We start from the raw sequence: 24,761 nt of genomic DNA, 5'->3' as shown, positions 1-24,761 counted from the left end.
TTTCTACTGGTGAAGGTTTAGGTAAAACAAGGTGTAATAAATGCTACGTTCTTTTCTACTGGGGAAGGTTTAGGTAAAGCAAGGTGTAATAAATGATATGTTCTTTTCTTCTGGTAAAGTTTTCGGTAAAGCAAGGTGTAATAAATGATATGTTCTTTTCTACTGGTGAAGGTTAAGGTAAACAAGGTGTAATAAATGCTACGTTCTTTTCTTCTGGTGAAGGTTAAGGTAAACAAGGTGTAATAAATGCTACGTTCTTTTCTTCTGGTGAAGGTTAAGGTAAACAAGGTGTAATAAATGCTACGTTCTTTTCTACTGGTGAAGGTTTAGGTAAAACAAGGTGTAATAAATGATACGTTCTTTTCTACTAGTGAAGGTTTTAGGTAAAACAAGGTGTAATAAATGCTACGTTCTTTTCTACTGGGACGGTTTAGGTAAAACAAGGTGTAATAAATGCTACGTTATTTTCTACTGGGACGGTTTAGGTAAAACAAGGTGTAATAAATGATACGTTCGTTTCTACTGGTGAAGGTTTAGGTAAAACAAGGTGTAATAAATGATACGTTCTTTTCTATTGGTGAAGGTTTAGGTAAAACAAGGTGTAATAAATGATACGTTCGTTTCTACTGGTGAAGGTTTAGGTAAAACAAGGTGTAATAAATGCTACGTTCTTTTCTACTGGGGAAGGTTTAGGTAAAGCAAGGTGTAATAAATGATACGTTCTTTTCTACTGGTAAAGGTTCAGGTAAAACAAGGTGTAATAAATGCTACGTTCTATTCTACTGGTGAAGGTTAAGGTAAACAAGGTGTAATAAATGCTACGTTCTTTTCTACTGGTGAAGGTTTAGGTAAAACAAGGTGTAATAAATGATATGTTCTTTTCTACTAGTGAAGGTTTTAGGTAAAACAAAGTGTAATAAATGCTACATTCTTTTCTACTAGTGAAGGTTTTAGTTAAAACAAAGTGTAATAAATGCTACATTCTTTTCTACTGGTGAAGGTTTAGGTAAAACAAGGTGTAATAAATGCTACGTTCTTTTCTACTGGTGACGTTTTTTTAAAAAACAAGGTGTAATAAACGTAATAGTATTTAAAGCAAGCAGTCGTTCTTATTCAAGGTAACAGAACTGAAATTAATAATGTTGAATTAAGAAATATTTTAATGGTATCGCGGAAGTATCAGGAGCTGTGAAACGGTAAATGTCACACTCTCTGTACACGTGAGCGCAGAAACACTTGTGAATATCGTACTTACGAAAAACAATGTAATTGTAACTATTAAGTGTTCGTTAGTTATTAGATTTCGTTTAATTATTACAGCGTAGCGATAAAGAAACTGCTTCAACAAATTAATATATATCGTTCTATTGCTCTCAGTAAGTCTATACTGTTTTGATGTTAACCACTGATCCATTTACTTCATTACTATAGGAATTGTTTAGAGTGTGCAAAGAAAACAAAACTTTTGATAGTGTTAACAACTGATGATGATATCCCAACATCATTATATCTTTATCAAACAGATCATATATTATATAATACCTAATAATATATTTGAAGTAATGTCCCAGTATTAATAACATGACTATGAACTACTTTGGTTGTTATATTACTATGAACTGGTTCAGTTGTTCTATTATTATGAACTGGTTCAATTGTTCTATTACCATGAACTGTTTCAGTTGTTCTATTACCATGAACTGGTTTAGTTGTTCTATTACCATGAACTGTTTCAGTTGTTCTATTACTGTGAACTGGTTCAGTTGTTCTACTACCATGAACTGGTTCAATTGTTCTATTACTGTGAACTGGTTCAGTTGTTCTATTACCATGAACTGTTTCAGTTGTTCTATTACCATGAACTGGTTTAGTTGTTCTATTACCATGAACTGTTTCAGTTGTTCTATTACTGAGAACTGGTTCAGTTGTTCTACTACCATGAACTGGTTCAGTTGTTCTATTACCATGAACTGTTTCAATTGTTCTATTAATGTGAACTGGTTCAGTTGTTCTACTACCATGAACTGGTTCAATTGTTCTATTACTGTGAACTGGTTCAGTTGTTCTACTACCATGAACTGTTTCAATTGTTCTGTTACTGTGAACTGGTTCAGTTATTCTATTACCACGAACTGGTTCAATTGTTCTATTACTGTGAGCTGGTTCAGTTGTTCTATTATCATGAACTGGTTCAGTTGTTCTATTACTATGAAGTGGTTCAGTTGTTCTATTACCATAAACTGGTTCAGTTGTTCTATTACCATGAACTAGCTCAGTTGTTCTATTACCATGAACTGGCTCAGTTGTTCTATTACCATGAACTGGTTCAGTTGTTCTCTAACTAATATATTGACTGATTATGATATGAAAACAAAACTTGACGTTTGATGTGTTATTTTCAACAACTTGTTTCTTTACCCTATTTACATAACAGACTTTTCATTTACTTATGGAATAAAAATAAAACAGTATTTAAATTAAAATATTGTGAAATCAAGGTAATTGTTTCTACAACCATTCTGTGCTATTCTACAGTTTAGCGAGGACTACAACAGATAACTAAAATATTGTGGAATCAAGGTAATTGTTTCGACAACCATTTTGTGCTATTCTACAGTTTAGCGAGGACTGTAACAGATAACTAAAATATTGTGAAATCAAGGTAATTGTTTCGACAACCATTCTGTGCTATTTTACAGTTTAGCGAGGACTGCAACAGGTAACTAAAATATTGTGGAATCAAGGTAATTGTTTCGACAACTATTCTGTGCTATTCTACAGTTCAACGAGGACTACAACAGGTAACTAAAATATTGTGGAATCAAGGTAATTGTTTCGACAACCATTCTGTGCTATTCTACAGTTTAGCGAGGACTGCAACAGGTAACTAAAATATTGTGGAATCAAGGTAATTGTTTCGACAACCATTCTGTGCTATTCTACAGTTCAACGAGGACTACAACAGATAACTAAAATATTGTGGAATCAAGGTAATTGTTTCGACAACCATTCTGTCCTATTCTACAGTTTAGCGAGGACTACAACAGATAACTAAAATATTGTGAAATCAAGGTAATTGTTTCGACAACCATTTTGTGCTATTCTACAGTTTAGCGAGGACTGCAACAGGTAACTAAAATATTGTGAAATCAAGGTAATTGTTTCGACAACCATTCTGTGCTATTCTACAGTTTAGCGAGGACTGTAACAGATAACAAAAGCTACATCTGGAACATCTCAATAAACAATTCCACCTAAAATACATTGAAAACTATACCTAGAATACATTGAAAAATACACCTAGAATAAATTGAAAAATACACCTAGAATAAATTGAAGAATACACCTAAAATACAATGGGGAATACTTGCTTGGAACATTAACGACCTAAAAATGGAACATCTGTAAACAAATTACAACTGTAACAATTAACAAATGTAGTGCAACAACTAGAAAATACATAACAACTGCAACAGATAGAGAAGAAATTGCTACTGGTACAACTTGATAAAGGATTATATTTAAACAAATTGCACAATCCACAACAATAACATCCAGAGAAGGACACGCACAATGATTACAAATAGAACATCTGGATATATAACTACAAGTTGAACACATAGAAAAACAATTATTGTTGGAATACCTACTGAGAAAAAAAACAAACTGAAGAAAATATTTACAACCAGAACACCTAGATAAAGTATAACAACTGAACAACTCAACTACAACTAGAACACCTAGATAAAGAGCAATGACTAGAACACCTATATAAAGTATAACAACTGAACTACAACTAGAACGCCTATTTAAAGAGCTACGACTAGAACACATATATAAAGCATAACAACTGAACTACAACTAGAACACATAGATAAAGAGCTACGACTAGAACACATATATAAAATTTTACAACTGAGCTACAACTAGAACACCTAGATAAAGAGCTACGACTAGAACACATATATAAAGTATAACAACTGAACTACAACTAGAACACATAGATAAAGAGCTACGACTAGAACACATATATAAAGAGCTACGACTAGAACACATATATAAAGTATAACAACTGAACTACAACTAGAACACCTAGATTAAGAGCTACGACTAGAACACATATATAAAGTATAACAACTGAACTACAACTAGAACACCTAGATAAAGAGCAACGACTAGAACACATATATAAAGTATAACAACTGAACTACAACTAGAACACCTAGATAAAGAGCAACGACTAGAACACCTATATAAAATATAACAACTGAACTACAACTAGAACACCTAGATAAAGAGCAACGACTAGAACACATATATAAAATTTAACAACTGAACTACAACTAGAACACCTAGATAAAGAGCTACGACTAGAACACATATATAAAGTATAACAACTGAACTACAACTAGAACACATAGATAAAGGCTAGATAAAGAGCTACGACTAGAACACATATATAAAGTATAACAACTGAACTACTAGAACCTAGATTAAGAGCTACGACTAGAACACATATATAAAGTATAACAACTGAACTACAACTAGAACACCTAGATAAAGAGCTACGACTAGAACACATATATAAAGTATAACAACTGAACTACAACTAGAACACCTAGATAAAGAGCTACGACTAGAACACATATATAAAGTATAACAACTGAACTACAACTAGAACACCTAGATAAAGAGCTACGACTAGAACACATATAAAAGGCTACGACTAGAACACATATATAAAGTATAACAACTGAACTACAACTAGAACACCTAGATAAAGAGCTACGACTAGAACACATATATAAAGTATAACAACTGAACTACAACTAGAACACCTAGATAAAGAGCTACGACTAGAACACATATAAAAGAGCTACGACTAGAACACATATATAAAAGTATAACAACTGAACTACAACTAGAACACCTAGATTAAGAGCTACGACTAGAACACATATATAAAGTATAACAACTGAACTACAACTAGAACACCTAGATAAAGAGCTACGACTAGAACACATATATAAAGTATAACAACTGAACTACAACTAGAACACCTAGATAAAGAGCTACGACTAGAACACATATATAAAGTATAACAACTGAACTACAACTAGAACACCTAGATAAAGAGCTACGACTAGGAACACATATATAAAGTATAACAACTGAAGCTACGACTAGAACACCTGGATAAAGAGCTACGACTAGAACACATAGATAAAAAGTATAACAATATGTATAACAAACTACAACTAGAACACATAGATAAAGAGCTACGACTAGAACACATATATAAAGAGCTACGACTAGAACACATATATAAAGTATAACAACTGAACTACAACTAGAACACCTAGATAAAGAGCTACGACTAGAACACATATATAAAGTATAACAACTGAACTACCACTAGAACACCTAGATAAAGAGCTACGACTAGAACACATATATAAAGTATAACAACTGAACTACAACTAGAACACCTAGATAAAGAGCTACGACTAGAACACATATATAAAGTATAACAACTGAACTACAACTAGAACACCTAGATAAAGAGCTACGACTAGAACACATATATAAAGTATAACAACTGAACTACAACTAGAACACCTAGATAAAGAGCTACGACTAGAACACATATATAAAGTATAACAACTGAACTACAACTAGAACACCTAGATAAAGAGCAACGACTAGAACACATATATAAAGTATAACAACTGAACTACAACTAGAACACCTAGATAAAGAGCAACAACTAGAACACATATATAAAGTATAACAACTGAACTACAACTAGAACACCTAGATAAAGAGCAACAACTAGAACACATATATAAAGTATAACAACTGAACTACAACTAGAACACCTAGATAAAGAGCTACGACTAGAACACATATATAAAGTATAACAACTGAACTACAACTAGAACACCTAGATAAAGAGCTACGACTAGAACACATATATAAAGTATAACAACTGAACTACAACTAGAACACCTAGATAAAGAGCTACGACTAGAACACATATATAAAGTATAACAACTGAACTACAACTAGAACACCTAGATAAAGAGCTACGACTAGAACACATATATAAAGTATAACAACTGAACTACAACTAGAACACCTAGATAAAGAGCTACGACTAGAACACATATATAAAGTATAACAACTGAACTACAACTAGAACACCTAGATAAAGAGCTACGACTAGAACACATATATAAAGTATAACAACTGAACTACAACTAGAACACCTAGATAAAGAGCTACGACTAGAACACATATATAAAGTATAACAACTGAACTACAACTAGAACACCTAGATAAAGAGCTACGACTAGAACACATATATAAAGTATAACAACTGAACTACCACTAGAACACCCAGATAAAGAGCTACGACTAGAACACATATATAAAGTATAACAACTGAACTACAACTAGAACACCTAGATAAAGAGCAGCGACTAGAACACATATATAAAGTATAACAACTGAACTACAACTAGAACACCTAGATAAAGAGCAACGACTAGAACACATATATAAAGTATAACAACTGAACTACAACTAGAACACCTAGATAAAGAGCTACGACTAGAACACATATATAAAGTATAACAACTGAACTACAACTAGAACACCTAGATAAAGAGCTACGACTAGAACACATATATAAAGTATAACAACTGAACTACAACTAGAACACCTAGATAAAGAGCTACGACTAGAACACATATATAAAGTATAACAACTGAACTACAACTAGAACACCTAGATAAAGAGCTACGACTAGAACACATATATAAAGTATAACAACTGAACTACAACTAGAACACCTAGATAAAGAGCTACGACTAGAACACATATATAAAGTATAACAACTGAACTACAACTAGAACACCTAGATAAAGAGCAACGACTAGAACACATATATAAAGTATAACAACTGAACTACAACTAGAACACCTAGATAAAGAGCAACGACTAGAACACATATATAAAGTATAACAACTGAACTACAACTAGAACACCTAGATAAAGAGCAACGACTAGAACACATATATAAAGTATAACAACTGAACTACAACTAGAACACCTAGATAAAGAGCTACGACTAGAACACATATATAAAAGTATAACAACTGAACTACAACTAGAACACCTAGATAAAGAGCTACGACTAGAACACATATATAAAGTATAACAACTGAACTACAACTAGAACACCTAGATAAAGAGCAACGACTAGAACACATATATAAAGTATAACAACTGAACTACAACTAGAACACCTAGATAAAGAGCAACGACTAGAACACATATATAAAGTATAACAACTGAACTACAACTAGAACACCTAGATAAAGAGCTACGACTAGAACACATATATAAAGTATAACAACTGAACTACAACTAGAACACCTAGATAAAGAGCTACGACTAGAACACATATATAAAGTATAACAACTGAACTACAACTAGAACACCTAGATAAAGAGCTACGACTAGAACACATATATAAAGTATAACAACTGAACTACAACTAGAACACCTAGATAAAGAGCTACGACTAGAACACATATATAAAGTATAACAACTGAACTACAACTAGAACACCTAGATAAAGAGCTACGACTAGAACACATATATAAAGTATAACAACTGAACTACAACTAGAACACCTGGATAAAGAGCAACGACTAGAACACATATATAAAGTATAACAACTGAACTACAACTAGAACACCTAGATAAAGAGCTACGACTAGAACACATATATAAAGTATAACAACTGAACTACCACTAGAACACCTAGATAAAGAGCAACGACTAGAACACATATATAAAGTATAACAACTGAACTACCACTAGAACACCTAGATAAAGAGCAACGACTAGAACACCTATATAAAGTATAACAACTGAACTACAACTAGAACACCTAGATAAAGAGCAACGACTAGAACACATATATAAAATTTAACAACTGAACTACAACTAGAACACCTAGATAAAGAGCTACGACTAGAACACCTATATAAAGTATAACAACTGAACTACAACTAGAACACCTAGATAAAGAGCAACGACTAGAACACATATATAAAGTATAACAACTGAACTACAACTAGAACACCTAGATAAAGAGCAACGACTAGAACACATATATAAAGTATAACAACTGAACTACAACTAGAACACCTAGATAAAGAGCAACGACTAGAACACCTATATAAAGTATAACAACTGAACTACAACTAGAACACCTAGATAAAGAGCAACGACTAGAACACATATATAAAGTATAACAACTGAACTACAACTAGAACACCTAGATAAAGAGCAACGACTAGAACACCTATATAAAATTTAACAACTGAACTACAGCTAGATCACCTAGATAAAGAGCAACGACTAGAACACATATATAAAGTATAACAACTGAACTACCACTAGAACACCTAGATAAAGAGCAACGACTAGAACACCTATATAAAAGTATAACAACTGAACTACAACTAGAACACATAAAGAGCTACGACTAGAACACATATATAAAGTATAACAACTGAACTACAACTAGAACACCTAGATAAAGAGCAACGACTAGAACACCTATATAAAGTATAACAACTGAACTACAACTAGAACACCTAGATAAAGAGCTACGACTAGAACACATATATAAAGTATAACAACTGAACTACCACTAGAACACATAAAGAGCTACGACTAGAACACCTATATAAAGTATAACAACTGAACTACAACTAGAACACCTAGATAAAGAGCTACGACTAGAACACATATATATAAAAGTATAACAACTGAACTACAACTAGAACACCTAGATAAAGAGCTACGACTAGAACACTAGAACATATATAAAGTATAACAACTGAACTACAACTAGAACACCTAGATAAAGAGCAACGACTAGAACACATATATAAAGTATAACAACTGAACTACAACTAGAACACCTAGATAAAGAGCTACGACTAGAACACATATATAAAGTATAACAACTGAACTACCACTAGAACACATAAAGAGCTACGACTAGAACACCTATATAAAGTATAACAACTGAACTACAACTAGAACACCTAGATAAAGAGCAACGACTAGAACACATATATAAAGTATAACAACTGAACTACAACTAGAACACCTAGATAAAGAGCAACGACTAGAACACATATATAAAGTATAACAACTGAACTACAACTAGAACACCTAGATAAAGAGCTACGACTAGAACACATATATAAAATATAACAACTGAACTACAACTAGAACACCTAGATAAAGAGCTACAACTAGAACACATATATAAAGTATAACAACTGAACTACAACTAGAACACCTAGATAAAGAGCTACGTTTAGAACACATATATAAAGTATAACAACTGAACTACAACTAGAACACCTAGATAAAGAGCAACGACTAGAACACCTATATAAAGTATAACAACTGAACTACAACTAGAACACCTAGATAAAGAGCTACGTTTAGAAGAACATATAGTATAAAGTATAACTGAACCACAACTAGAACACCTAGATAAAGTATAACTGAACCACAACTAGATCACCTAGATAAAGAGCTACGACTAGAACATATATATAAAGTATAACAACTGAACAAGTGAACAACTAGAACACCTAGATAAAGTACAACAACTGAACTACAACTAGAACACCTAGATAAAGACCTATAACTAGAACACATATATAAAGTATAACAACTGAACTACAACTAGAACACTTAGACAAAAAAGATACAACCGGAAAAAAGGATTACATTTAGAACACCTAAAGAGAGAAGTATAATTGGACAAAATAATTACAACTGAAAGACAAATTGTAACTTGATACACCTGTAAAATAGGTTTACAACTGGAACATTAAAGAAATAAAAAATCTATTAAGCAAAACCAACTGCATCTTATGTCTGCTTCAGTAGCCCTTAGCTAGTGTGGCATTCTTTTATTTAAACTCAGAGCCGGCTTTAGGGCGAAATAAGCTAGGCAATTTCTTTGAGTCCCGCGAGCTACTCTGCCTTTGTGGGTTGAAGTCTGCACTGCAATAAAATATTCTGAGCGTCGTCCTAGGTCTACTTAAGAGAGTATAACGTGGTTCTATATGCTCAAGTTCATACAATTAAGTTTTCAAGTGAGTGATAGCCCAACAGAAAAGACAGAAGTGAGACAGAGCGTTTTACGAATGCGTTGATATTATGACGTCATATATTTTTCGAACAATTGTCATTAGACGATCACTAATAACCTTCATCATGGCTTATCTAAATATATTGAATATTATAAAACTCATTTCATTATTTACAGCAAATAACTATATCACTTTTAAAATGATGAATTCTCATGTATATAAACCACAATACCAATAACAAATGCCATAAACACATCAACTCCAGCATGACCACGTGGTTAGAGCGCTCGACTCGCAGTCTGCTGGTCACGGGTTCGAATCGCCATATGAGAAAAACATGTTCGCTCTTTCAGCCGTGGGGATGTTATAATGTGACAGTCAATTCCACAATTCGTTGGTTAAAGAGTAGCCCAAGAGTTGGCGATGGGTGGTGATGACTAACTAGGGACAACTAGCGCAAATAGCCCTCCTGTAGCTTTACGCGAATTAAAAAAAAAAACAATACTTGGAGTGGACACCCCCATGATTCAGATATAGAATCTTTGTACTAAACCACTGCACTAAAAATGGGTTTCGATAAAGTAGCTCACAGTGTAGATGTGGGTTTAACTACAGCGAAATCGAAATAAACCACTGTTAAAACTTTCTTCTCACGAAAAACGAGATGCTACGATGCACGAAAAATTGGTGAGACTTCCGTTTTTTTTAATTATGTGGCATACGAGCGGCAAACTTGAAACAGTGTTTTATTTTTTTAGCACGGAATGCCATATTAAAACATGGGTTTAAAGACGTTAACAACGAGAAAGATGACAACCGAAAACTAATGCTGTTCGTGTTAAGGAAAGTCTATTGATTTTTCGGAATTCTTCAAGCCCAGTGACAGATTTTGATCTTTGATATTTTATCATTTTGCACATCAAACACGTGGAGAACCGAAACCTATGAAAAATTATTACAGACAGTTTTTCTGTGTTACAAATAAAATATTCACGAATTTTGTAATGAGGTTTTATTTCATTTTTTCCCAATTTTCTGAACGTACTTCAAGACATTTATAAGTGATTGAAAAACATCTGACATTTGACATCTAATTTTTGTCAAGTGTGATGACCTTTTCTTTTCTCAACATATCTACAGTCTGGATATTCCTAGTTGGAAAGAAGGAATCTCAAATTTTTTTGTGGGGGCGTTTAGACAGGTGCTGGGACTCTCGACTCACAATCTCAGGGTCGTGGGTTCGAGCCCCCATCATGCCATACATGTATGTCTTGTCACATTTTCGAACATCGTAATGTTACGGTCGATCTCACTATTCGTTGGTATAAGAGCACTTCAAGAATTAGCGGTGGTTGGTGTTGGGACCAGTTGTCTTGCCTCTAGTCTAAACAAGACCCGAATTAAAAATTCCAACTATTTAAAGAGAAAAACGATATTTGCTCTTCAACGAGTCTTTGTTTTCACAAGTTTGCAAAAGGGCTATTTGAATCGAGCCTACCAAAGCATAAATTGTAGCATTATAAGTTCTGAAACTTACCGATGAGCCACTGAGGAGGGCTGAGAAAGATTGCGAAACCTCGCAGATTTTTAGAGCACGAGGTTATTCCAAACATCTCGACGTGTTACATAAAAACAGTTAGATAATCAGATTGTTAACTCCTATTCTGAAGAGTTACAAATTAAAATTTAACCTTTACAAATTATCCATAACATTATCAGTGAGCAGCAGTACTGATGTTTAATTATTAGTGCATCTACATCTTTGTAGTGTAATAAACTTTGTATCATTTTTTTACTACCAATAATAAAGGGTGTGATTGGATGATAATACTGCAACGAAAAACGCCACCTAATGTTAGGAACTTAAACTAGGTTTGGTTTGTTTTAAATTTTGCGCAAAGCTACACGAAGGCTATCTGCTCTAATCGTCCCTAATATTGCAGTATAAGGCTAGAGGGAAGGCAGCTAGTCATCACCACCTACCGCCGACTCTTGGGCTATTTTTTACCAACGAATAGTGGGATTGACCGTAATATTATAACGCCCAAACCTTCGGATTACGAGTCGAGTGCTTTAACCACCTGGCCATGCCGGGCCGTTAAACTAAGTGAATAAGCTAAAAGTGTCTAGCCCAGGACACCAAAATCGGGCGTGGTTAATAGTTGGAAGGGGACCATCTAGAAATTACCGGATAATAATAGCACCACTATCTTACGCTCGGTATGCCAAGATGGATGGATAGCTCGACTCGCAGTCTGTGGGTTGCGAGCTCGAATCTCCACCACATTAAACATGCTTGTCCATTAAGCCATGAAGCGTTTTAAAGTAACAGTCAATGTCACTATTCATTGGTAAAATAATATCCGGTATTGGCACGTTAATGGAATTGACCAGCTGCATTTTCTCTGGTCTATCACTTATAAATTAATGACGTTTAACACACATAACCCTCGAGCAAAATTCTAAAGAAACCAAGTCAAGTAAAGCACAGATACATGAAAGCGTTGCGTCATCAGAGCGAGACACTTGTAACAACAAACTTAAGAAAATTCACGATATGATGACATTTACACTATACTAATCTCGTAACCAAACACTTTGACAAATATGACGAATACCCTGTCTGATAAAGTCACACTAAGGATTGAAATAATACCAGTATTTTGTTGTTATGGGCATTACAGATGCTAATTTTAATAGTCATACCAAGCCGTATGTAATATATAACTTAAGGTATTCAGGCAAGTTGAAAACACCAATACATCTGACCACATGTTTCGTTGGTATGAAACGAAATGTCAGAAATGGTATATTTAGTTGTTGATATATTTGCTGCCTTACAGAGTTGTCACAGCTGGAGCAGTTATTAAACACTGTTTTCTTCAACTAATACACACGTGGTTATCACTTCTTGTGGACAGGATGTCGTAGGTTGCAAATGTGTGCTAACACTTTCACTTGGATAGACAAGATATGGTAACAGCATAAAGCGTGTATCACTTTGGCCTTGTGCTTGTGCCAACCCAAGGGAAATGGTGAAGAATAAAGAACATATGAGGACATCTAAGATACCTATACAAATTATGGGGTTTCTTCCCTGTATGAGTTGCTTGGAATAGTTGATGAGATTGCAGTTTGGCATTATGACATACACCATTTTCAGCATTTTCCCTCTAATACTGATGTTGTAGATGCATGTTTGTTTTGTTTTAATTTCGTGCGAAGCTACATGAGGACTATCTGAGCTAGCCGAACCTAATTTAGAAATATAAAGTTAGAGGGAAGGCAGCTAGTTATCATCACCCACCGCGAATTCTTGGGCAACTCTTTTACCAACAAATAGTGGGATTGATCGTCACATTATAACGCTCCAACGGCTGGAAGGAGGAGCATGTTTAGTGCGACGGAAATTCGAATCCGCGACCCTCAGATTACGAGTCGAACGCTTTAATCACCTGCCCATGCTGGGCCAAAAGATTAGGGGAAAGGCAGCTAGTCATCACCATCCACCACGAAATCTTGGGATACTCTTTTACCAATAAATAGTGGAATTGCTCGCACAGTATAACGCCCCCACGGCTGAAAGGACGAGCATTTTTGGTGTGACACGGATTCGAATTCTCGACTCTCAGATTACGAGTCGAGTAGCCTAACCACCTGGCCATGCAGGGCTGATGTTATAGACTTCACCTTGCCTTTCTCGTGGAAGGACCAGTTCCCTCTAACTGTCTCACATCAACAACCAGTTTACGAGGGGATCTGGAAAAATTTGTGAGTACACTTTGTGAGTAAAGTTTGGGTTCACTTGTTTTCTTTTCCTAAAATGTCCTCCACTGTCCGTGTTCGGAATCATCCTCTTCAGAATGTGTCTAGAATCTGAATTCTTACAGACACTTCAGAGTTATCCGCTGTATTTCACAGGGACAAGAGCTTACCACAACATTATAACCACTGTAAGACAGGGATAAGAGCTTACCACAACATTATAACCACTGTAAGACAGGGACAAGAGCTTACCACAACATTATAACCACTGTAAGACAGGGACAAGAGCTTACCACAACATTATAACCACTGTAAGACAGGGACAAGAGCTTACCACAACACTATAACCACTGTAAGACAAGGGTAAGAGTTTACTACAACATTATAACCACTGTAAGACAGGGACAAGAGCTTACCACAACACTATAACCACTGTGAGACAGGGGTAAGAGTTTACTACAACATTATAACCACTGTAAGACAGGGACAAGAGCTTATCACAACATTATAACCACTGTAAGACAGGGACAAGAGCTTACCACAACATTATAACCACTGAAAGACAGGGACAAGAGCTTACCACAACATTATAACCACTGTAAGACAGGGGCAAGAGTTTACCACAACATTATAACCACTGTAAAACAAGGGCAAGAGCTTATCACAACATTATAACCACTGTAAGACAGGGACAAGAGTTTACCACAACATTATAACCACTGTAAGACAGGGACAAGAGTTTACCACAACATTATAACCACTGTAAGACAGGGACAAGAGCTTACCAAAACATTATAACCACTGTAAGACAGGGACAAGAGCTTACCATAACATTATAACCACTGTAAGACAGGGACAAGAGCTTATCACAACATTATAACCACTGTAAGACAGGGACAAGAGCTTACCACAACATTATAACCACTGTAAGACATGGGCAAGAGCTTACCACAACATTATAACCACTGTAAGACAAAGGCAAGAGCTTATCACAACATTATAACCACTGTAAGACAGGGACAAGAGTTTACCACAACATTATAACCACTGTAAGACAGGGACAAGAGCTTACCAAAACATTATAACCACTGTAAGACAGGGACAAGAGTTTACCACAACATTATAACCACTGTAAGACAGGGACAAGAGCTTACCAAAACATTATAACCACTGTAAGACAGGGACAAGAGCTTACCATAACATTATAACCACTGTAAGACAGGGACAAGAGCTTATCACAACATTATAACCACTGTAAGACAGGGACAAGAGTTTACCACAACATTATAACCACTGTAAGACAGGGACAAGAGCTTACCAAAACATTATAACCACTGTAAGACAGGGACAAGAGCTTACCATAACATTATAACCACTGTAAGACAGGGACAAGAGCTTATCACAACATTATAACCACTGTAAGACAGGGACAAGAGCTTACCACAACATTATAACCACTGTAAGACAGGGACAAGAGCTTACCACAACATTATAACCACTGTAAGACATGGGCAAGAGCTTACCACAACATTATAACCACTGTAAGACAAGGGCAAGAGCTTATCACAACATTATAACCACTGTAAGATAGGGACAAGACTTATCGGGCGACCTGATTTTCAATTTCACGCGAGGCATTAGAAGAAATAACCATAGAAGAGTTACGTCACACATTTTGTTTTGGTAATAATGTCAAATTAACAACGTATTCTGGAGTTAAATACGTATCCTCTTAAAATAGTTATAACCTTCAAATTCCGGAAATTACGCTAATAAAGCTGGAGTCTAGTTTACCTGATGTCAGGACATACGATGTTGATATTAGCTAATTTCTTGCAAGGAGCGCTACATGGTCGTACTCACACTGATAAATAAACCCCACCGACATATTAACATAAATCTATCATTAAAAAACAATTATTAAACTGTTAGTTATGCAATATTTGTGGTCCAAATGAGCAATTAATGGATATTATCAGTAATTCGTTCTATACTTGAAGGTTCTTTTTTAAAACCTTTTTATGGCCTGTTTGGAAATAGACGTTCGATACAGGATCGCTTCACTTCGAAGTCACCATTTCGTCAATACTTCTAAACCACTGTTTGTTTTCCTTCTTAGTTTAATCAATCTTTCATTCACTTTAGTTGTTTTTTTTTTTACCATGTTCGCTCAGTAAAGTTCACATACATAATAACTATAAGTCTGGGCTTACTCTACTGGGCAGAACCGTGACGTGCGTATCGAAAGGTCCAAGGTTCGAACAACAACAGTTACTTATAAATACCGTACTTTCGACCCTCAAAATGCAGGTCTTATAAACCTATTCGGTTTATAGTACCCTCTTAGATGGCGGGTACTGATAACTGGTCACTCTAAATTATGTGTATGTTTGTGTGATTTTCTTAATAGCAAAGCCAAATCGAGCTATCTGCTGTGTTTACCGAGGGGAATCGAACCCCTGATTTTAGCGTTGTAAATCCGAAGATTTACTGCTGTCCTAGTGGGGGGACCTCTAAATTAGGAGTGGTTATACCCGAGTTATTTCTGGCCTCTCAGTAAGGCCCTTATATCGCAATGGGCGTCTTTCAAACTATCAACACCAATATCTTGAAATTATAAAGAATATATAAATCAATTAATATTTTACCCCTGGAACTGTTTTTTTAATTCATAGCACTTGTTAAGAAAGAGATAAATATAATTCGAGATAATTCAAGTGGTAACGAAAAGCGATGCATCATCGTTGATAAATTAGTAAAATGTGTCCTACTTACTTTTAAAATAAGAGTGAAAATACCAGTTACTAACAGTCTATGGAATACACCTCAGTATTTCATTTATATTTCTCCTCCAGAACGGTCTCAATTTCGAGCAAACACCAACGAGATAAAACTGACCAAGAGTCATCACTGTATCCAAAGCATGTGACCCCAAAATTCCTATTATAAACAAACTATTTGGAGTCGTAAATGTATCTCAGATGATGCATTTCGTCCTCAGTTCATAGCAAGTATTCGTTTATGTTCAAAGGAGCACAATTTCAGAGTAACAAAAACGTTTCATCGACGCAAGTTCGTCTTCATGAAGCTCTACTATAGCTCCATGAATGGCGCATTTGGTTTTAAAAGTCTGTTTTCTTCCAGTATATTAAGGTATATACTAGAAAGATCTGTAATAAATGCATCTTGGCAAATACGTAACTAGAGGGTGGGAAGTGCTCCGGCCGCGGGGTGGTAAAAGGCATAAATATGATCGAAACGGTTTGCTACAGCATTCATACGAGGAGTACAATTATGGTGGCGTAACCTGGGTTATCACAGCTCTGTTTTCTGGTGTAGTAAACGTTTTCTTTTTAAGGACACAACACGGAAGAAATTAAAACAGACATCATTGGCTAAACTAGTACTTTACTTTGGTGATAAACTATACCAAAGATACCCTACTTCCGTAAGTCTTAGGTGATAAACTATACCAAAGATACCCTACTTCCGTAAGTCTTAGGTGATAAACTATACCACAAATATCCTACTCACGTTAGCTCTTAGGTGATAAACTATACCACAAATACTCTACTCACGTTAACTCTTAGGTGATAAACTATACCACAAATACCCTACTTCCGTAAGTCTTAGGTGATAAACTATACCAAAGATACCCTACTTCCGTAAGTCTTAGGTGATAAACTATACCAAAGATACCCTACTTCCGTAAGTCTTAGGTGATAAACTATACCAAAGATACCCTACTTACGTTAACTCTTAGGTGATAAACTATACCACAAATATCCTACTCACGTTAACTCTTAGGTGATAAACTATACCACAAATACCCTACTTACGTTAACTCTTAGGTGATAAACTATACCACAAATATCCTACTTAGTTAACTCTTAGGTGATAAACTATACCACAAATATCCTACTTAGTTAACTCTTAGGTGATAAACTATACCACAAATACCCTACTCAGTTAACTCTTAGGTGATAAACTATACCACAAATACCCCACTCAGTTAACTCTTAGGTGATAAACTATACCACAAATACCTTACTCAGTTAACTCTCAGGTGATAAACTATACCACAAATACCTTACTTACGTTAACTCTTAGGTGATAAACTATACCACAAATACCCTACTCAGTTAACTCTTAGGTGATAAACTATACCACAAATACCTTACTCACGTTAACTCTTAGGTGATAAACTATACCACAAATATTGTATTTGCATGCCCTCTGAGAGGCGAAAAGATCCCATATATCCAAGGAAGGAGGAAAAAAACAGTTTATTTAATCATAATAATTGCTGTTCATGCAACTGATTACATAAATAATATTTATACCAATAGCACTGGAGTTGAACGAAAAGTCTCGTCGGCACAATAGGTGACACATATAATGTGATTGACGTATTAGTACATTGGATCCCGAGTTTCACTCGTGATATTTAAAACACCGAACATTTTAAAACAAACTGCTCGCATTATCACATCCAGACACTTCAGGGCCACATTATTCACCACATGTGAACTGTCTGTGTAACTGTTTGAACTTCATATCATCTAATCCATCTTTTCCTAAATTAGTTTGACAGGTCTTTGAACAGTGGAAGTTACCTAACAGTGTGAGCTTTAACACTATAATTAACCACAGTCAGAAAAAAAATGCGAAGAGAGTGTGCTTTGAACCGAAATACTCACTTAGAAACAAAATTGGCAAAAAATGTATATAATTAATCTAGCGACGAAAACGAAGCATGTGTTCATGTACAAAAATCTGACTTGTTACGTCACTGTGGAGCACAGATGGCTGTTGGGTTTTGCGTAAAGCTTGAAGAAGGTAATCTTTGCCAGACGTCTATAATTTTAAAATGGTTAGCTCTGTTTGTTTAAGCTATGTCCACTACTGGAAATCGAACCTCAGATTTCAGTGTTGAAATTTCTTAAACTTACCTCTAAACAACCGGAAAACAGACTAAAGAGAAGCCAACTAGTGACCAACACCAACTGGCGCAAGCTCTCAAACTACTCTTGACAAACCGAGTTCCAACATAGTCAGGTGGTTAGGGGGCACTTTAATCGCAACCTGGAGGCCAAAGGCTGAAATTCACGTCTCATCAAACATGCTTGCCCTTCCAGCCGTTGAGGCGTTATAATATGACGGTCAATCTCACTAATTGTTGGTAAAAATGAGCAGCCCAAGAGTTGGCGGTGAGCGGTGATGCTAATCTACCCTCCCTTTAGTCACTGTTAAATTAGGTAAACCTCGAGTAGTTTGCACGAAATACGACACCAACCGAAACGAACCAAATTGTCAAATCGATTAGAGAGATTTGATCATAATTTCTATAACACGTCCATGGCTTCAAATTACGAAACGAGACTTTATTTTTTCTGTTATTTCGCGGTAAGAGAATGCAAACCACATAATCTGACTCCTTATCTGTCATTACGCTAAACACATTTTAGGATAGTGTAGTAACAAACGTAGTATGCTACACTTATGTATACACTCTACAGCGGTCTTATTACGGTATATTACATCATTAGGAACACTTTTTTTAAGCGTAGGTTTTTCTCAGTGGATGTGTATATACTAGATTTCTACTACAAAATGTATGAAGGCGCTTCTATGAATTCAAGACTTAATTGTATTAATTTATCCAATTAACCTCTACTAAATACACCACTCTTAATTATTTATCACTGTTTTTTATTTCCAGTACGTTCCTACAAATGTTGTATTTGAACTAAAAACAAACAAACAAAAACGAATAGAGGGATTTTAATATATAGAGGATTATTACCAGTCAGAGATACAATACCATAGAGATTCTAGTTTTATTATTTTTGTGTTTCTAGTTGTTCATAGAGGTTCTGTCTGACTACAAGTCACTGGTTGATTTAGCGAAAACCTTTACGAAGTAAAATGTAAGAAAAAACAAGGGTCTATTGTGTCCAATATTAGATTACGAACACATAAGTAATCGTAAATTAATATAGAAAAAATAGGACAATATGTTACAAGGTCATAAATATGTATTTACAAACTTAAATACTGCGATATGACACGTGCTTCAACTGTACGAATATTTTTATCATATATAAGTTAGGATACTGATACAATATTACGAAAAGTAGTGTAAAAACGAGTTCTCATACTAATATATTATCACTAATATTAACGTAAAATACAATAAATAGTAATATAGTACCACTAACCCTAGTGTTATACCACGTAATATCCCTAAAATTACTATTGAGAGTGCGTGTTATACCATGTGATATCCCTAAAATTACTATTGAGAGTGCGTGTTATACCAGTGATATCACTAAAATTAGTACTAAGTATGTGTGTTATACCACATTATATCACTAAAATTAGTTATTAAGTATAATTGTTATTCCTTGTAATAAAAGTACTTTAATGTGTGTTATACCACGTGATATCAGTAAAATTAGTTATTAAGTATAAGTGTTATTCCTTGTAATAAAATTACTTTAATGTGTGTTATACCACGTGATATCAGTAAAATTAGTTATTAAGTATAAGTGTTATTCCTTGTAATAAAATTACTTTAATGTGTGTTATACCACGTGATATCAGTAAAATTAGTTATTAAGTATAAGTGTTATTCCTTGTAATAAAAGTACTTTAATGTGTGTTATACCACGTGATATCACTAAAATTAGTTATTAAGTATAAGTGTTATTCCTTGTAATAATATTACTTTAATGTGTGTTATACCACGTGATATCAGTAAAATTAGTTATTAAGTATAAGTGTTATTCCTTGTAATAAAAGTACTTTAATGTGTGTTATACCACGCGATATCACTAAAATTAGTTATTAAGTATAAGTGCTATTCCTTGTAATAAAATTACTTTAACTCTTTCCATTTAACATTTACAGATAAACAACCCTAACAGATACTAATTAATATCCCTAAAACAATTATTAAGTGCCAGCGCTCCAGTGAAGTGATCTACTCGAAAAAGGATTCAGTCAGTTGTATAAATATAATTTTGGGGTCTCACCATGTTCGGCCGTCCTCTATTTGTCTATTTGACGCCTATAATTTCAACAATAACTTTTTAGCATAATTTCCGAGACATATGGCTCTATCACGTGGCTGTTACGCACAAACGACATTCTTCTTTCCTGCATGCTTTCCACAATCCATCTTATATACAAAAACGACAATTTTAACAGTCTTATCGTTCAGAAATCAATAGGCCCTGCGTTTGTATATCTTTGCATACAATAGCATAAATACCCGTTTCACTATCCATCTCTTTGAGTAAAATATGGTTTGAATCGGAAATATGAATGGATACCTGTTAGTCTCTCTTCCAAAGACAGATTATTCTTATTATGCTGCATACGTAAACGGATCTTGTCATAGGCACTTGAGTTCATAGATTCTCACCTGTTTCAAGATGTCGCACTTTGCTTATCATAGCTGGAGTACGATTTGTTCTATGTCCCTTATTGGATGGCCCTCGTGTCCGAAGTTTATCCGCGTTACTTTGTTTACAAATGGCAGTAAGTTTGTTTTGAATTTCGCGCAAAGCTACTCAAGGGATATCTGCGCTAGCCGTCCGTAATTTAGCAGTGTAAGACTAGAGGAAGGGCAGCTAATCATCACCACCCACCGCCAACTATTAGGTTACTCTTTTACCAACGAATAGTGGGATTGACCGTCACTATATAACGCCCCCACGGCTGAAAAGGCGAGCATGTTTGGTGCGACGGGGATTCGAACTCGCGACCCTCCGATTACGAATCGAACGCCTTAACCTACCTGGCCGTGCCGGGCCCAAGTGGCAGTAAGAACGAAAGAAATCTCCGTGCTGGAAATTCTGAATCTTTAATCTGAAGACATCTTTATGATCTAAGTGTGTGAATATTTTGTGTCAGAAGGGACTGTTATATATCTTCCCCTAAAGCAATAGGGCAGCATAAGGCTACCATAAAACAGGAAACAATGTCAAAATATACTTTTATACAAGCCGTTCCACTGTGACTTGATAGTGGCCGTAATTGTCAAGCGACCTACTGGTTTGCCAATTCAAAATCATTTTAATACAACGTACTGAATCGTGTAAAAATGTTAAATTACGATAGTAAGCAATATCACTACAACATCAAAACTCAGGGTTCGATTCCACGATGTACACAAAAGACACATAGCCCGTTGTAGATATTTGATACTAAACAAACAAACAGTTAATGTCATTGCAACAAATATTAAGTACACTATGCCACACAGCCGATTGTACTTAAACTCGATAGTTATAATACAAGTTAATATTGCTTCTTCCGTATAAGTTGTAACAGAAACGGTTTTGTAATATGTTCATAAACTCATGCTTCTGTAAACTTCTACAATTTTTACACTTTTATTGTAGTGGTTTCTGTACAGAACTAAGTGACACTTATAACATTAACTGTATTACTTATTAAATTCTTTATTACACTTGCATTTATTTATTTCACTTTTACAAAACGTTTGAATCGTCCAAGGATTGTCGTACGAATAGCACTAAAGAATATATTAGTGGACTTCCAGGTCGTCTATTTCTGAACACCACCGCTGTATGGTAAGCTCTCCTTACGTTTGAAAGAGTAGGCCTGATATGTCCATGTGGCTAGGGAGCTCGAATCGTGATCTGAGGGTCGCAGATTCTAATCCCCGTCGCACCAAACATGCTCGACCTTTCAGCCGTGGGAGCGTTATAATGTGGCGGTCAATCCCACTATTCGTTGTTGAAAGAGTAGCCCAAGAGTTAACGGTGAATGATGATGGCTAGCTGCCTTCCCTGTAGTCTTACATTGCTAAATTAGGGACGGCTAGAGCAGATAGCTCTCGTAGCTTTACACGAAATTGAAAAACAAACGTCTCATGGAAGAGAGGAAATTGCATTAAATTATTAACATAATTTTTCTGCGGCGGTAAATTTATTTATTTTTTTGGCAATCACAGTGATGTCAAAACAGGAAAGCGATAATATTTGTTTCCTGGAGATATTAATTTATATGTGTGTGTGTGAGATGGATAAATATTGGTATTCTTGTTTAAATATGAATGAGCAGTAGATGAATCTTGAGAAACATATTAATTCCCAGTGAAATCTAATAACGTAATTTTATGTGAAAATCTCAGTGCCCAGATGAAACTTTCCAAGATGGAACTTAATTCACTACTACATTGTCACAACTATTAGAGTTTTCTTATTCGTAGCTCAATTAATTTTGGAACCTCTGTGGTTATTTAAACATTGAGTGTTTACTGTTTACTATATGCGGTACTTTTTTGCGTGATGGTAACCGTTTGTCATGTCCCCGCTGATATAGCTGTAAGTTTACGGATTTACAACGCTAAAATCAGGGGTCTGATTCCCCTCTGAGGACCCAACAGATAGCCCGATGTGGCTTTGCTATAAGAAAAACACACACACACACACCCGTTTGTCATAGAAAAATGGTGTTTTATTTATTTAAAGAATCCTGCCTATCGGTCAGTCTAGAAACTGCTTTACTTTCTTTGCAGAATTATTCAGCATTTTAAATTAACAGAAACCTGTCATGTTGAGTTAAAGTGGTGATAGGCAGAGAAACCGAAAAACGTTAATACAAACATACAGAGATACAGAAAGAGATGAAGAACGTAAACGGATAGAAAGACAAGAAGAAACAAGGATGAATAAAATCAGACGAATGTCGGAAAAGGAGAATGAATGAGAGAAACGCAGAGGGACATAACACGAGAGAACAAAAGTAAAGGATCAAACCAGAGAGATTGAGAGTGAGACATAAGATCATACAAAACACAACCGGATAGAAAGGCGGGGCGAAATAAACGATCACAGAGACACCCAGTAGGATCGAAAGGAAATAAGAGACTGAAAAACAACAACAAGGAAATATCCAGTAAGATTGAAAGAAATGTAAGAAGTTCGACAGATAGACAGATGGGCAGAAAGAGAATGAGAGAGACTGATGGATAGAAAGACAGGGAGACAGATGGACAGAAAACAAATTAATGTTACGCGTATAAAAATGCTATATTTCATGAGAGGTAGGCTAAATAATCATTATAAAATATTCGTATTAATAATCTACAGGTAGGATTAAACGTACAAGAACGTCAAAGTCGCTCTCTTACCGGTGGAAGATGCAAGTCCGGTCGATACGGCTATGCCGCCTGCTCATCCAGTGTTGCGTTCTGTAGCCGCGTTAGTGGAATTTTGTTTTTCCTTAGGGCCGAGGAAGTACGACCATATGCAACACACAAAGCGGCATTCGTGTTTTCGTTTGTTTACATGAATTTAATTTTCTGCTTCTGTCTCGTAAAAAAGAAACAAACTTGTCGCGTTTGATACTTCATAAACTTTTAAACATTGCGCTGAGAAATTCGACATTTTCCTCCACATTCGCTTTCGTAATCGCTTAAAATCAAACAAACGAGCAAATAAAAACTTGTGACCTGTTTTTAATATTAACGCGAATTAATCTTCTACGACGAGATAAGTACGAGATCACTAGCGCACGACGAACCTCTCTCAGTGAAGGAAACGCAGTTTAGCGCGAGTTCCCTAAAAGGCGGCAAACAACACGTGCTCTATATACGTGCTCAATCCACTATTGGGCGACTGTATAAATGAAGGTGAGCATATTATTTGCGCATATATGACGTAACTACTAAAAATATCTACCTTAATTTATAATAAACACGAATAATACAAGAGTTTTAACTTTAGGACCTGCGAGGAAAGTTCTAAGTGTTTATCTGACCAG

General features: G+C 35.3%; 1 protein-coding gene across 2 annotated transcripts in view; it reads right to left on the bottom strand.

The window, feature by feature from the left end:
* LOC143228778 (uncharacterized) overlaps positions 1-24,514 on the bottom strand; it is a 364,507-nt gene extending 339,993 nt beyond the window's left edge. For both annotated transcript variants that reach the window (XM_076460127.1, XM_076460130.1), the window contains exon 1: positions 24,130-24,514. The gene's annotated coding sequence lies outside the window, so the exon portion shown is untranslated. The remainder of the gene's footprint in view (positions 1-24,129) is intronic.
* Between the last annotated feature and the right edge of the window lie 247 nt (positions 24,515-24,761).

This window comes from Tachypleus tridentatus, chromosome 10, assembly GCF_004210375.1.
Source record: "Tachypleus tridentatus isolate NWPU-2018 chromosome 10, ASM421037v1, whole genome shotgun sequence".
NCBI classification, from domain to species: Eukaryota; Metazoa; Arthropoda; class Merostomata; order Xiphosura; family Limulidae; genus Tachypleus; species Tachypleus tridentatus.
The sequence above is the reverse complement of the archived record's forward strand: the minus strand, read 5'-3'. Positions and strand labels throughout refer to the sequence as shown.